Below are 12,709 nucleotides of genomic sequence, written 5' to 3' on the forward strand. Positions count from 1 at the left end.
TTGTGTATTTGAAAATAAAAAGTTAAGGGGCCGGTGTTTTAGTGTAGCTGGTGTAGTGGGTATAGCAGGTAAAGCCGCTGCCTGTGACATGAGCATCCCATACGGGTGCTGGTTCCTGTCCCTACTACTCCACTTCTGATCCATCTCCCTGACAACGGCTTGGGAAAAACAGTGGAAAATGGCCCAAGTGCTTGTGTTCCTGCCACCCATGTGGGAGTCCCAGATAAAGCTCCTGGCTTCAGCCTGACACAGTACTGGCTGTTGTAGCCATCTGGGGAGTAAATCAGTAGATGGAAAATCTCTCTCTCTCTCCCTCTGATTTTCAAATAAATAAATAAAACTTTAAAATAAATAAGTAAAAAATAAATACAAAGTTAGGGGGCTGGCATTGTGGCATGGCATGGAATGATGCTGCCTGTGACGACAGCATCCCATATGGTTGCTGGTTCATGTCCTGGCTGCTCCACTTCCTATGCAGTTCCTTGCTAATGGCTTGAGAAAAACAACAGAAGATGGCCCAAGTGTTTGGTCCCCTGCCACCCATGTGGGAGACCTGGAAGAAGCTCCTGACCCCTGGCTTCAGCATGGCCCAGTCCTAATGTTGCGACCATCTGGGGAGTGAACCAGCAGATGGAAGATATCTTTCTCTCTCTCTGTCTCTGTCTCTCCCTCCCTCTGTAACTTTCAAATAGATAAATAAATATTTCTTAAAACTTAAAAAGGTAAAAAATTGAAACACAATTAACAAGGTTGAATCACTTCTTGTGCTACATAATTATTTGTGATAATTCTCAACTTCAAGAACAATAGCACTCAGGGCTGGCTGCGTGGCACAGTAGGTTAATCTTCTGCCTGTGGCGCCGGCATCCCATATGGGCTCCAGTTTTAGTCCCAGTTTCACCTCTTCCAATCCAGCTCTATGCTATGGCCTGGAAAATAAGTAGAAGATGGCCCAAGTGCTTAGGCCCCTGCACCCGCATGGGAGACCGGGAAGAGGCACCTGGCTCCTGACTCCGGATCAGTGCAGCTCCGGCTATTGCAGTCATCTGGAGAGTGAACCAGCAATGGAAGACCTTTCTCTCTGTCTCTCCCTCTCACTGTCTATAACTCTACCTTTCAAATAAATAAATAAAATCTTAAAAAAAGAAGAAGAAGAACAGCACTTGAAGTTGTACTGAGTGGGTTGCTTGTTGTCTATGAGCTTCAGTGCATATTGGCCAATGTTTAGATCAGGAAAACATTGTCATTACTATTTTGGCATAAACATTTTTTAAAAGTTTACTTTTTATTTTATTTCTTTGAAATCCAGGGAGTGAGTAAGTGATAGAGGGAAGGAAGGAGGTAGAGAGAGAGAGAGGTAGCGAGAAAGAGAGAGAGAGAGAGAGAGAGAGAGAAACAGAGAGCTCCCATCCTCTGGTTTGTTCTCCAAATTCCTGCAATGGCCAGAGCTGCAGACCAAAGCTGTGAGACAGAAACTTAATCCATGTATCCCATGTGGGTGGCAAACACCCAAGTACTTGAGCCAGTACCTGCTGCCTACCAAGGCGGGCATTAGCAGGAAGCTGCAATCAGGAGTAGAACCAGACTCAGACTCAGGAATTCTGACAAGGGATGTGGGCATCTCATCTGCTGTCTTAATAGTTGTGCCAAAAACCCACTCCAGCCTAACAGATTTTGATGTGATTTTTCCCCGTGGAGTTCTCTAAAACAGCACCATTCTCCCTATTATTTTCTGGTAGCATTTGTTGTGTTCCTTATTGTTACTGTGATTAGTAGTTTTGTGATGCTTTTTTTTTTTTTTTTTTTTACCATGGTAGTAACTGGGCTTACTTTAGTGCACTTTTTGCTACTATAACAGAAAACCAGAGTCTGGACATTCTGCAAACCACAGGAGTTTATTTGGCTATGGTTCTGCAAGCTGGGAAGTCCAGGAGCATGGTGCTCCATCTGGCGAGGCCCTCTGTGCTGTATCATCCCATGATGGAAGAAGAAAGTAAGAGAGGGCCAAACTTGCTTTTACAACACATCCGCTCTTGCACAACTCACCCCCTCCTTAGAGAACAGCATTGATCCACTTATGAGGGCATAGCCCTTTATGACCTAATCAGCTTTTATTTGGCTCCACCTCCCAACACTATTACACTGAGGATTTAGTTTCCAACACAAGAGCCTTGGGGGAAACACTTAAGCCCAGGAGTGTGTGAGGTATACATTGTGGAGTGGGGGTTCTGCTAAATGTGTCAGCGGTTTGGAATATTTGAGATGCACTGCTCTAATGACTGAGTCTAATAAGAATGTCTTTATCTTCATCAGGCATTAAAAATTGGCAAAATCAGGGCTGGTATTGTGGCCTAATGTCATCAAAATGGGTTAGGCTGCTGCATGTGATGCTGCCATCCCTTTTGGGTACTGGTTTGAGCCCCAGCTGCTCCACTTCCAAACCAGCTCCCTGCTAATGCACCTGGGAAATCAGTGGAAGATGACTCAAGTCCTTGGGCCTCTGCACCCATGTGGAGACCCAGATGAAGCTCCTGGCTCCTGGCTTTGGCCTGGCTCAGCCCCAACCATTGCAGCCATCTGGGGAGTTAACCAGCAGATGGAGGATCTCTCTCTCTCTCTCGCTTTTGCTCTCGCTCTTGCTCTCTCTCTGGCTCTGCCTTTCAAATAAAATGAAATAAAAATTGGCAAAGCCTAATCTTGCATTCTTAGGGAAGATGATGTGGCATCCATTGTAAAGTTGTCAGCAGGCACAGGGAGAGGGAAATTGAAAACCTTCAGTGTATGCACTATAATTCAGAAACAAAGGTGGACGCAAAACTGAAGCAACAATGTTCATTAACTTGTGAATGGATGAACAAAATACGACACAGTCATACAATCGAGCCATCAAAGGGAATGAACTACTGGTAATTGCTCCAACATGGATGGACCGCTAAATCATCACCCTGAGTAAAAGTTGTCAGATACAAAGGATCATAGATATATGACACAATTTATATGATGTTTCATCAAAAGCCAAATTTCCAGAGATAAAAAGCAGATCAGCACTTTCCTGGGTCAAGGAGGAGAATGGGGATTAACTCTTGAGTGAGCATTAGGAGTATCACTGGGCAACAGAACTATTCTAAAATTGGATTATGGCTCTGGTGTCGAAATTCAGTGAATTCACTAAAAATCACTGGGTTATATACATAAAACCAGTGAACGTTACTATATTTAAATTATAATTCAACAGCAGCAAAACATTTTTAGATAAAGAAGCTCTAAAGAGTTTTTTTTTTTTTTTTTTTTTTTTTTTTTTTTTTTTTTTTTTTTGGACAGGCAGAGTGGATAGTGAGAGAGAGAGACAGAGAGAAAGGTCTTCCTTTTTGCCGTTGGTTCACCCTCCAATGGCTGCCACGGCTGGCATGCTGTGCTGATCCGAAGGCAGGAGCCAGGTGCTTCTCTTGGTCTCCCATGGGGTGCAGGGCCCAAGGACTTGGGCCATCTTCCACTGCACTCCCGGGCCACAGCAGAGAGCTGGCCTGGAAGATGGGCAACCGGGAAAGAATCTGGCGCCCCAACCGGGACTAGAACCCTGTGTGCCAGCGCCGCTAGGTGGAGGATTAGCCTATTGAGCCGCGGCGCCAGCCAAGAGTTGTTTTTAACCTTTCTATGGATGTTGAGTGTAGGAGATGTGACAGTTGTCAAAGGAAGCAGAATGGCACAGTCTAGGAAGAAGGTTTGCCAGTCACATCTGAGCATTCAAAATGCCTGCTGGGGGCCAGTGCTGTGGCACAGCAGTGGCAACCCATATGGGCACTGGTTCGGGTCCTGGCTGCTTCACTTCCAATCCAGTTCTCTGTTATGGCCTGGGACAGCAGTAGAACATGGCCCAAGTAGTTGGGCCCCTGCACCTGCATGGAGACCTGGAAGAAGCATCTGGCTCCTGGCTTCGGATTGGTGCAGCTCCAGCCACTGCGGCCATCTGGGGAGTGAACCAGTGGATGGCAGACCTCTCTCTCTCTCTCTCTCTCTCTCTCTCTCTGCCTCTGCCTCTCTCTAACTCTGCCTTTTAAATAAATAATGCATTATTTTAAAAAATGCCTGCTGTCCATGTGATTTGGAACTCGGTACCAGGAAGCTTTGTATCAGAAGTTGTCATGGCCTGGTGGATTTCTCTAAGAAATGTCTGCACTTCAGGACACTTCCCTTATTCAGTTCAAAGCGAATCCTTTCAACTGGGCTCTGGACCTAATCTCCCACACCTCCTCAGTAACCATGCTTCTTCTGTTATAACTGGCTTCTCCTCCTCACCAATAGCTTTTATATATTTAAAAAAAAAAATGGGCTGGTGCAGTGGCATAGTGGGTAAAGCCGCCACCTGCATCCCATATGGGTGCCGGTTCGAGTCCCAGCTGCTCTATTTCCTATACAGCTCTCTGCTATGGCCTGGGAAAGCAGTATAAGATGGCCCAAGTCCTTGGGCCCCTATACCCTTGTGGGAGACCCAGAAGAAGCTCCTGGCTCCTGGCTTTGGATCAATGCAGCTCAGGCTGTTGTGGCCAATTGGGGAGTGAACCAGTGGATGGAAGATCTCTCTTTCTGTGCATCTGCCTCTTTGTAATTCTGTCCTTCAAATAAATAAATAAATCTTCAAAAAAAAAATCCTCCCTCAACTGTATGTTCCCCTCTAGAGACCACCCTCTTTCCTACTCAACTACACTTGAAAGAGTTGTCTATATTAATTGCCTCTTCTTTCTGACCTCCCACTATTTCTTTTTTTTTTTTAATTATTATTTCTTTTTTTTTGACAGGCAGAGTGGACAGTGAGAGAGACAGAGAAAAAGGTCTTCCTTTGCCGTTGGTTTACCCTCCAATGGCCGCCACGGCTGGCGCGCTGCGGCCAGCGCACCGTGCTGATCCAATGGCAGGAGCCAGGTACTTCTCCTGGTCTCCCATGGGGTGCAGGGCCCAAACACCTGGGCCATCCTCCACTGCCTTCCCGGGCCACAGCAGAGAGCTGGCCTGGAAGAGGGGCAACCGGGACAGAATCTGGCGCCCTGACCGGGACTAGAACCTGGTGTGCCAGCGCGGCAAGGTGGAGGATTAGCCTAGTGAGCCGCGGCGCCAGCCCTCCCACTATTTCTTAACTATTTGCAGTCTGGATTCTTCAGTCTGCACAAGATTGCTCTTGCCAAATCTTCATTTTTGCTAAATGCAATGGAAACACCTCCGTTTTTGATGCATGAGACTTCTTTCTGTTTTCAAACTATTGATTGCTCTCACCTTGAAATGTTCTCTTCCCTTACCTTCTATGTTACTCTTGTTTTATCACATATTGTATGGATATTTCTTTGGATTCTATTATTCTATTTATCTCTTAATATCATAATTTGTTATTCTCTACTATTCTATATTTGTCTCATGTCTCACCCCTACTCACTCATCACTATTCCTTTCCCATAGCTTCATTTAACATCTTATCTGCATGCCTACATCACACTGTACTTGCCAATAATCTATATGTTCAGTTTAGATATATTGCTTGAGATTAAAACCTATATTATCTAATGACATATTGATCATTTTTGTGGACATCTTACAATCACCCTAAATTCAACATATTCAAAATCTTTTTGAAAAAAAGATTTAGTTATTTATTTTAAAGGCAGAATTACAGAGAAAGAGAGAGAGAAAGAGAGAGAGAGAGATTGATCTTCCATCTGCTGGTTCACTCCCCATATGGCTGCAATGGCCGGAGCTGGGCCAGTCTGAAGCTAGGAGCCAGGGGCTTCTTCTGGGTCTCCTACAAGGATGCAGGGGCCCAATGACTTGGGACATCTTCCACTGCTTTCCCAGGTGCATTAGTAGAGAGCTGGATCAGAAGTGGAGCAGCCATGACTGGAATCAGCGCCCATATGGGATACCAGCACTGCAGGAAGTGGCTTTACCTACGATACCCCGGCGTCGGGCCCTGTATTCAAATTCGTAACTACTCATAATCTCTGGAAAAGCGGCCCCATGCCATATAGCTCTCATTACTCACACAGATGTCCTTTCAGGAGCCCGAACTGGAGACCAGAAATCGTTATTCTCAAGTCCTCCCTCCCTCTTCCTTTCCACATTCCATCAGTCAGAAAGTGTTCACTGTCACATGGGTCTCTATGATTAGTAAACCTTGGGAGAGAGACCTGGTGAATATTGAATATTGTCTTTTTCCAGAGTTCAGAAGTCATGTGGCTACAAGACTTGGAGATGGCATTAAAGATGGCTTTAGCAAAGTTGTTCAAGAAGCGGTGCAGCTCCTGGCAGAAGCAGTGTGGTTCCTGATGTCAATCAGCAGCAGCAGCTCCTTGGACAGAAGAGCAAAGGGATGATGTCAATTCACTTAGAGACAGGAATAAAATGTACCCCAATGAGACTCAGCAAGAGAGCGTTGCCTGGCAAGAATGAAGTGCTGAGGCCGGCATTGCAGTGTAGCAGGTTAGGCTGCTAGCAGCTCATATGGACGCTGGTTCTGGTCCTGGCTGCTCCGCTTCCCATCCAGCTCCCTGATAATGCACCTGGGAAAGCAGTGCAAGATGGCTCAAGTGCTAGGGCCCCTGTACTCACGTGGGAGATTCGGATGAAGACTGGGCTCCTGGCTTCGGCCCGGCAAAGCCCCAGCCATTGTGGCCATTTGAGAAGTGAACCAGCAGATTGAAGACCTCTCCATCTCTCCCTCTTGCTCTGTAATTCTGCCTTTCAAATGAAAAATAAAGTGCTGCTGGTCTTGTTCTCCCAGTAACCTCTTCTTCTCAGAGAATTAAGATACCTTAGTCAGGGTGATGGCAGCTTGCTGGCAGTACTTTTACTGCCAGAACAAACCAATGACTACAAACACCTTCATGCATCAATGCCCCCAGTTTGCTTAAAAATGGTCAAGGTCTGCAGGGTCTTCCTAGGACAGAATGAAAAAAGGCTCAGACTCCTTGATGGGCAGGAAGAGAGCTTCTTTAGGGCGGAAACCCTGTGTCCTTGGCCAGGTAGCCTAGCTTGTGTCCCAAGGACAACTCCCTGTACTAGGCTTCCCTCCAAGACCCTGGCCAATACTGCTGAAGGTGTCTGCAAATTGCCTTGGTGCCTGACTCCCTCTTCCTTCCCAGGGCATCAGAATCCAATCAAAAGAGCAGTGTCTTCATCTGCTATTTGGGTTTGTTCTCCCAAAAGCAAAAGCCCACTTCATGTCCCCTCTGTGTTACTTCAGCTGCTTCCTCACTAATTTTTCTACACTAAGTATTATCCTGTCCCTTTATATTTCTCACCTAGCCTTCTTTCTTCACATTGATATCTAAGACATCTTTTGTTGAGGTTGATTTGTTCTGAGAGGTGAAGCATGGTGGGGGCAAGAGGCGCGGAGTCACCACACAGACCCCGGGAGTCAGGTGAAAGCAAGCCAGAGGAGAGCAGCCTGCAGACTCATTTATTTTAGTTGCTTATATGGCCAAGACAGCCAATCCAGTCAAGGGGCGGTCTATGCCCTAACCAATCACACCCTGTTGCCAGGCAGTTTCCGAAGCCATCCAATCACAGCCTATTGCCAGTCAGGCTCTGTTGCCAGGCAGTTTCCGAAACCATCCAATTACAGCCTGTTGCCTGGCAGTTTCTGTTGCCAGTGGCCATCTTGGCATGGCCTTCTCATTCTACCACAGTCTTTCATCTTTATTTGAGAGAGAGAGACAATGAATGAATGGAGTAGGGGTGAGATTTTGAGAGACAGAGAGCGAGCTTCCATCCACTGGTTCTCTCCCCAGATTCCTGCAATGGCCTGTGGGTATGGAATTGCAGGAACCAGGAGCCAGAGCTGGAGCTGGAGCTGAGCCAGGAACTGAACCCAGATGCTCCAGTGTGGGATGCAGGTGTCTTAACTGCTAGGCCAAGTGCCCAGCTCCCCAGCATATCTTTCTAAAATCCAACGCTGATCATGTCGTCTTCCTGCTTAAAATCCCTAACATCAGAATGAATTCCAGATGAATTCTAGATTCCTTAGTTTGGCAAACCAAGTCTCCCATGACTTCATGTCTGCTCATCTCTCCCTAGCCTTAACATATGACTCTCGGAACTCTGCTCAGAGCCTATGAACTAGGGGCAGTTCCTCACATGTTCTGTTTTTCCAGTTCTCTGCTATGCTTTGGCACATGGCTGCCTCTCCTGACCTGGAAAGACTTCATCCTTCAGGATTCAGCTCAGACACTGCCTTTGATGGGAAGTTTTTCTTTGCCCTCAGGTTTGTATGAGACGTCCCTCCTTTGGGCTCCCTTCTGTACAAACCATTTATTCCACTGTTAGGCAATCCTCCACTTTTCGTATTTACCTCTCCTTGCACTGACAAACCTCTGAGACTTGGGATGTCATTTTCACTTTGTATTCCCAAAGTTGCACATATAAAATATTCAATACATTTTTCAAATATGAATTGGGGCAGGTGTTTAGCCCATAGGCTAAATGCCTGTGTCCCATATGAGACTACGTGGATTCTTTTTTTTTTTTTTTTTTTTGACAGGCAGAGTTAGAGAGAGAGAGACAGAGAGAAAGGTTTTCCTTCCATTGGTTCACCCCCAAAATGGCTGCCACGGCTGGTGCACTACACCGATCCGAAGCCAGGAGCCAGGTGTTTCCTCCTGGTCTCCCATGTGGGTGCAGGGCCAAGCACTTGGGCCATCCTCCACTGCACTCCCGGGCCACAGCAGAGAGCTGGACTGGAAGAGGAGCAACCGGGACAGAATCCGGCGCCCCAACCAGGACTAGAACCCAGAGTGCCGGTGCGGCAGGTGGAGGATTAGCCAAGTGAGCCGTGGCGCTGGCCTACATGGATTGTTGACGTCAAATTCTGCTAGTGCAGATCTTGGGAGGCAGTAGTGATGGCTCAAGTGGTTAAGTTCCTGCTGCCCATGTGGTAGACTTGGCAATAGTTCTTGGCTCCTGAATCCAGTCTTGGGCCAGCCCCGCCCCCGTGGAAATTTGGGGGAGTGAATCAGCAAATGGGAGTTTTGTCTGTCTCTGTGCCTCTCAGATAACACCAACAAAAGGCATCAATGATGCATAGAACAATGGAAGACTGAAGAATACAGGAACGAATAAAACAGAGCTTGTAATTTCCCCCTCTTTGTAGTAGCTCAAGAAGACGGGAGTCAACTTTCCTTTGGGGGAGAGGTCCAGACTTGTTGCCCTAAATTACTCCTACACAGTAAAATGGCTACAAAGGAGGTCGTTCCATTGAAGTTTATCCCAGTGAACACCAACGGGATAACTTCTGATCCTTCCTTTGTTCCCACATTTAATGAAACTGCTGTCAGTTAGTTTATAGAAACAATTAGCATCCGAGTTTCAGACTGCCCAGAGATAAACGCCTTGGTATTTGGATTGTTACTCCCTCTTCCCTATGAGAGCAGGCAATCAGGAAAGAAACTGACAAGAAGTGAGTTGTTTCCCAGGGCGCCGCGTTGATTAATGCTGCACTTTCCTTTTGCACTTATCCATCAATGTACACCACAGTGCACGTATGTCATTAGCATATCATCATCCCAGAATAGCATTTCTTTCTAATTTTATCACTTGATTATGATTCAGTGTTTATTTCTAGTTTGGTAAACAGGACATGAAAACATGTCAAACTAAATAAAATTGGCAGATGATTTGCTTTTAATGCATAAACAACTGCTCTTCTCCCCTGAAGTGAAATTTAATTTTTCTGGAAAAATTCAAACACACTTTGCAGTTTTTGATAATATTCCAGAATTTGAGATACACAGGATAAAACCACATCTTAATAACTTTGTTTTTGCTTGAGAAGATGTTCACGCTTTCCAGAAGGACATCAAGTAAAAAGTGTCCTTTCCTTAATGTCATACCCTCTCCTTTAACACCACTTCCCACCAAAGCACTCTAACCACGTGCATGGTTACGCATGTGCACCTGCGCACACACATATCATTTCACACAGATGTGATAATTGGGTCTAAGCCTTATTCTTTTCATTTGGCATACCTTAGATATATTTTTTTTTGACAGGCAGAGTGGATAGTGAGAGAGAGAGACAGAGAGAAAGGTCTTCCTTTTGCCGTTGGTTCACTCTCCAATGGCCGCCACGGCTGGCGCACCGTGCTGATCCGAAGGCAGGAGCCAGGTGCTTCTCCTGGTCTCCCATGGGGTGCAGGGCCCAAGCACCTGGGCCATCCTCCACTGCACTCCCGGGCCACAGCAGAGAGCTGGCCTGGAAGAGGGGCAACCGGGACAGAATCTGGCGCCCCGACCGGGACTAGAACCCGGGGTGCCGGCGCCGCTAGGCGGAGGATTAGCCTAGTGAGCTGCGGCGTCGGCCCCTTAGATATTTTTAAAAGTAATTTTTAAAAAAGGTTTATTTATTTTATTTGAAAGAGTTACACAGAGAGAAAGAGAGAGAGGTCTTCCATCTGCTGGTTCACTCCCCAACTGGCCACAACAGCCAGAGCTGCACCAACCCGAAGCCAGGAGTCAGGAGCTTCCTCCAGGTCCCCCACGCGGATGCAGAGGTCCAAGGACCTGGGCTATCCTCTACTGCTTTCCCAGGCAATAGCAGAGAGCTGGATTGGAAGTGGAGCAGCCGGCACCAGAACCAGTGTCCATATGGGATGCCAGCACTGCAGGCAGCGGCTTCGCCCACTACACCACAGCACCGGCTCCAGCCTTAAATATTAAATTCAGTATGTACCTATACTCTCATCTCTCCCTTTTTAATAGCTATAGCTTTGATGGTTATTCATGGATGCATCTTTTCTTTCTTTCTTTTCTTTTTTTTTTTTGATAGCAGAGCGTTTTTAGTAACTTGGATTACTTTTAGTTTCTCTCAGTTATCAAAAGGTAAAATGAACATGTTTTAAATAAATATAAAATTTTCGTGTGCTTGGACAAGTATATGTCTAGTGTTAATTTCTAGAAGCTGGATTGCTGGGTCAAAGGATAAAAGCATATATCAGGTAGCTCCCCAAGTTGTACCATTGGACACTTCCTCCAATAGTAAATAGTAAATGAGTGTGCCCATTTTCCAAACCTTCTGGAACACAGCGTTCATCAGTTTTTAAAATATTCACTCTTTTTATAGGTGGAAATGGTTATCACATTATTATTTTAATGTAACTTTCTGCGACTATGACTGGAGCTGGATATCTTATCATGTGCTTACTTTATATTGCCTATTTATAGTCTTTGCCCACTGTTCTATTGAGTTGTCATTTATTAGTGGCAACAACAGAATTTCTATATAGGAAGAGCTTAACATAAACAATCTTGCTGGAAAGATTAAAGATAAGAACCTTGCCTTGAACTTGTGATTGCACAGTACTTTACATAAGATTACAAAAAGTCTATGGTTCTTATCAAAGAACGGAGTAAAAGTAATGGAAATAGCTTTTCCCAGCCCATATCCCACTTTGATTTCACCACTGTTTTTATTTGATTTATAAGAGCTTTTTATTTATTAAATAAGTCAGCCCTTTCAAAGTTATGTTGACTACAAATATTTTTCCTGGTTCTTCTTTCAACGTTAAAGTAATTTTTACCCTTCGGAATTCTGATTTTTATGGATGAGCTAATTTATCATTCTGTTTATGGTTACTAGACTTTCATATCAAGAAAATACTTCTACAATGCAAAACTACAGAAATTTACTCACTTTTCCTGGTACATTTATGGTGTCATATATTAATTTTTAAATTTCAAATTCACTTGGGGTTATATTTTTGGCAAGAAAGAATATAGAATGCAGCTTTAAAAATAGTTATCTGGGGCTGGCGCCGTGGCTCACTTGATTAATCCTCTGCCTGTGGCACCAGCATCCCATATGGGTGCCGGATTCTAGTCCCAGTTGCTCCTCTTCCAGTCCGGCTCTCTGCTGTGGCCCTGGAGAAGCACCTGGCTCCTGGCTTCGGATCAGCACAGTGCTGGCCACAGCGGCCATTTGGGGGGTGAACCAACGGAAGGAAGACCTTTCTCTCTTTCTCTCTCTCTACCTGTCAAAAAAAAAAGTTATCTGGTTGTAGAATATTGTTAATAACTTTTAAAAATGCTACTCTTAACATTTTTTTTCTGCCAAGATCTAACTAGAGGTAAATAAACAAAGGAACTTCCTTTCATTGTAATTATTCAGAATTCGTTTCTGTTGCCTGGCTGTATTTCAGTGAAGCCATCTTTTTCTAATATTTTCTCTGGTTCAGAACATGCCTTAACAGAAATTAAATACTGTTGAAATAAAGTGGCGTCAGGGGAGAACAAAATCCAAAATGAGTGTATACATAGTGTAGTTCAACTCAAAGGTGAATTTACCGCTGCCGGAACAAGACAATTGTTTGCAAGGAAGTGCAATGGACAGAACACTTGTGTCTCCTAAATTCACATGTTGAAAACAGCCCTGGGGTGATGGTGTTAGGAGGTGGGGCCTTTGTGAGGTGAGTGGGATTAGCGCCCTTGTAAAGGGGACCCCAGAGAGCCAGCTCCCCCTTCTGGCCTGGAGGGACATGAGGACGACGGCTGTCAGGGAACAGGACCCTCAAGAGGCTGTGTCTGCTGGTGCTTTCATCCTGGACTTCCCATCATTCAGAGCTCTGACAAACTCAATTACCTGGTTTATAAGCCACCCAGTCTGGGATATGTTATTGGAGCAGCCTGAATAGACTAATGAAAGAAGTTTCTATTATTTTTGTGCATCATTTAG

The 12,709-nt window shown here is 45.2% G+C and overlaps 1 long non-coding RNA gene across 2 annotated transcripts in view; it reads right to left on the bottom strand.

Moving 5' to 3' along the window:
• Window positions 1-4,810: 4,810 nt before the first annotated feature.
• Window positions 4,811-12,709, bottom strand: part of LOC127483724 (uncharacterized) — a 41,531-nt gene continuing 33,632 nt past the window's right edge. For both annotated transcript variants that reach the window (XR_007910286.2, XR_007910285.2), the window contains exon 3: window positions 4,811-6,334. This is a non-coding gene — a long non-coding RNA (uncharacterized lncRNA). The remainder of the gene's footprint in view (window positions 6,335-12,709) is intronic.

This window comes from Oryctolagus cuniculus, chromosome 12 (genome assembly GCF_964237555.1).
Source record: "Oryctolagus cuniculus chromosome 12, mOryCun1.1, whole genome shotgun sequence".
Lineage (NCBI taxonomy): Eukaryota > Metazoa > Chordata > Mammalia > Lagomorpha > Leporidae > Oryctolagus > Oryctolagus cuniculus.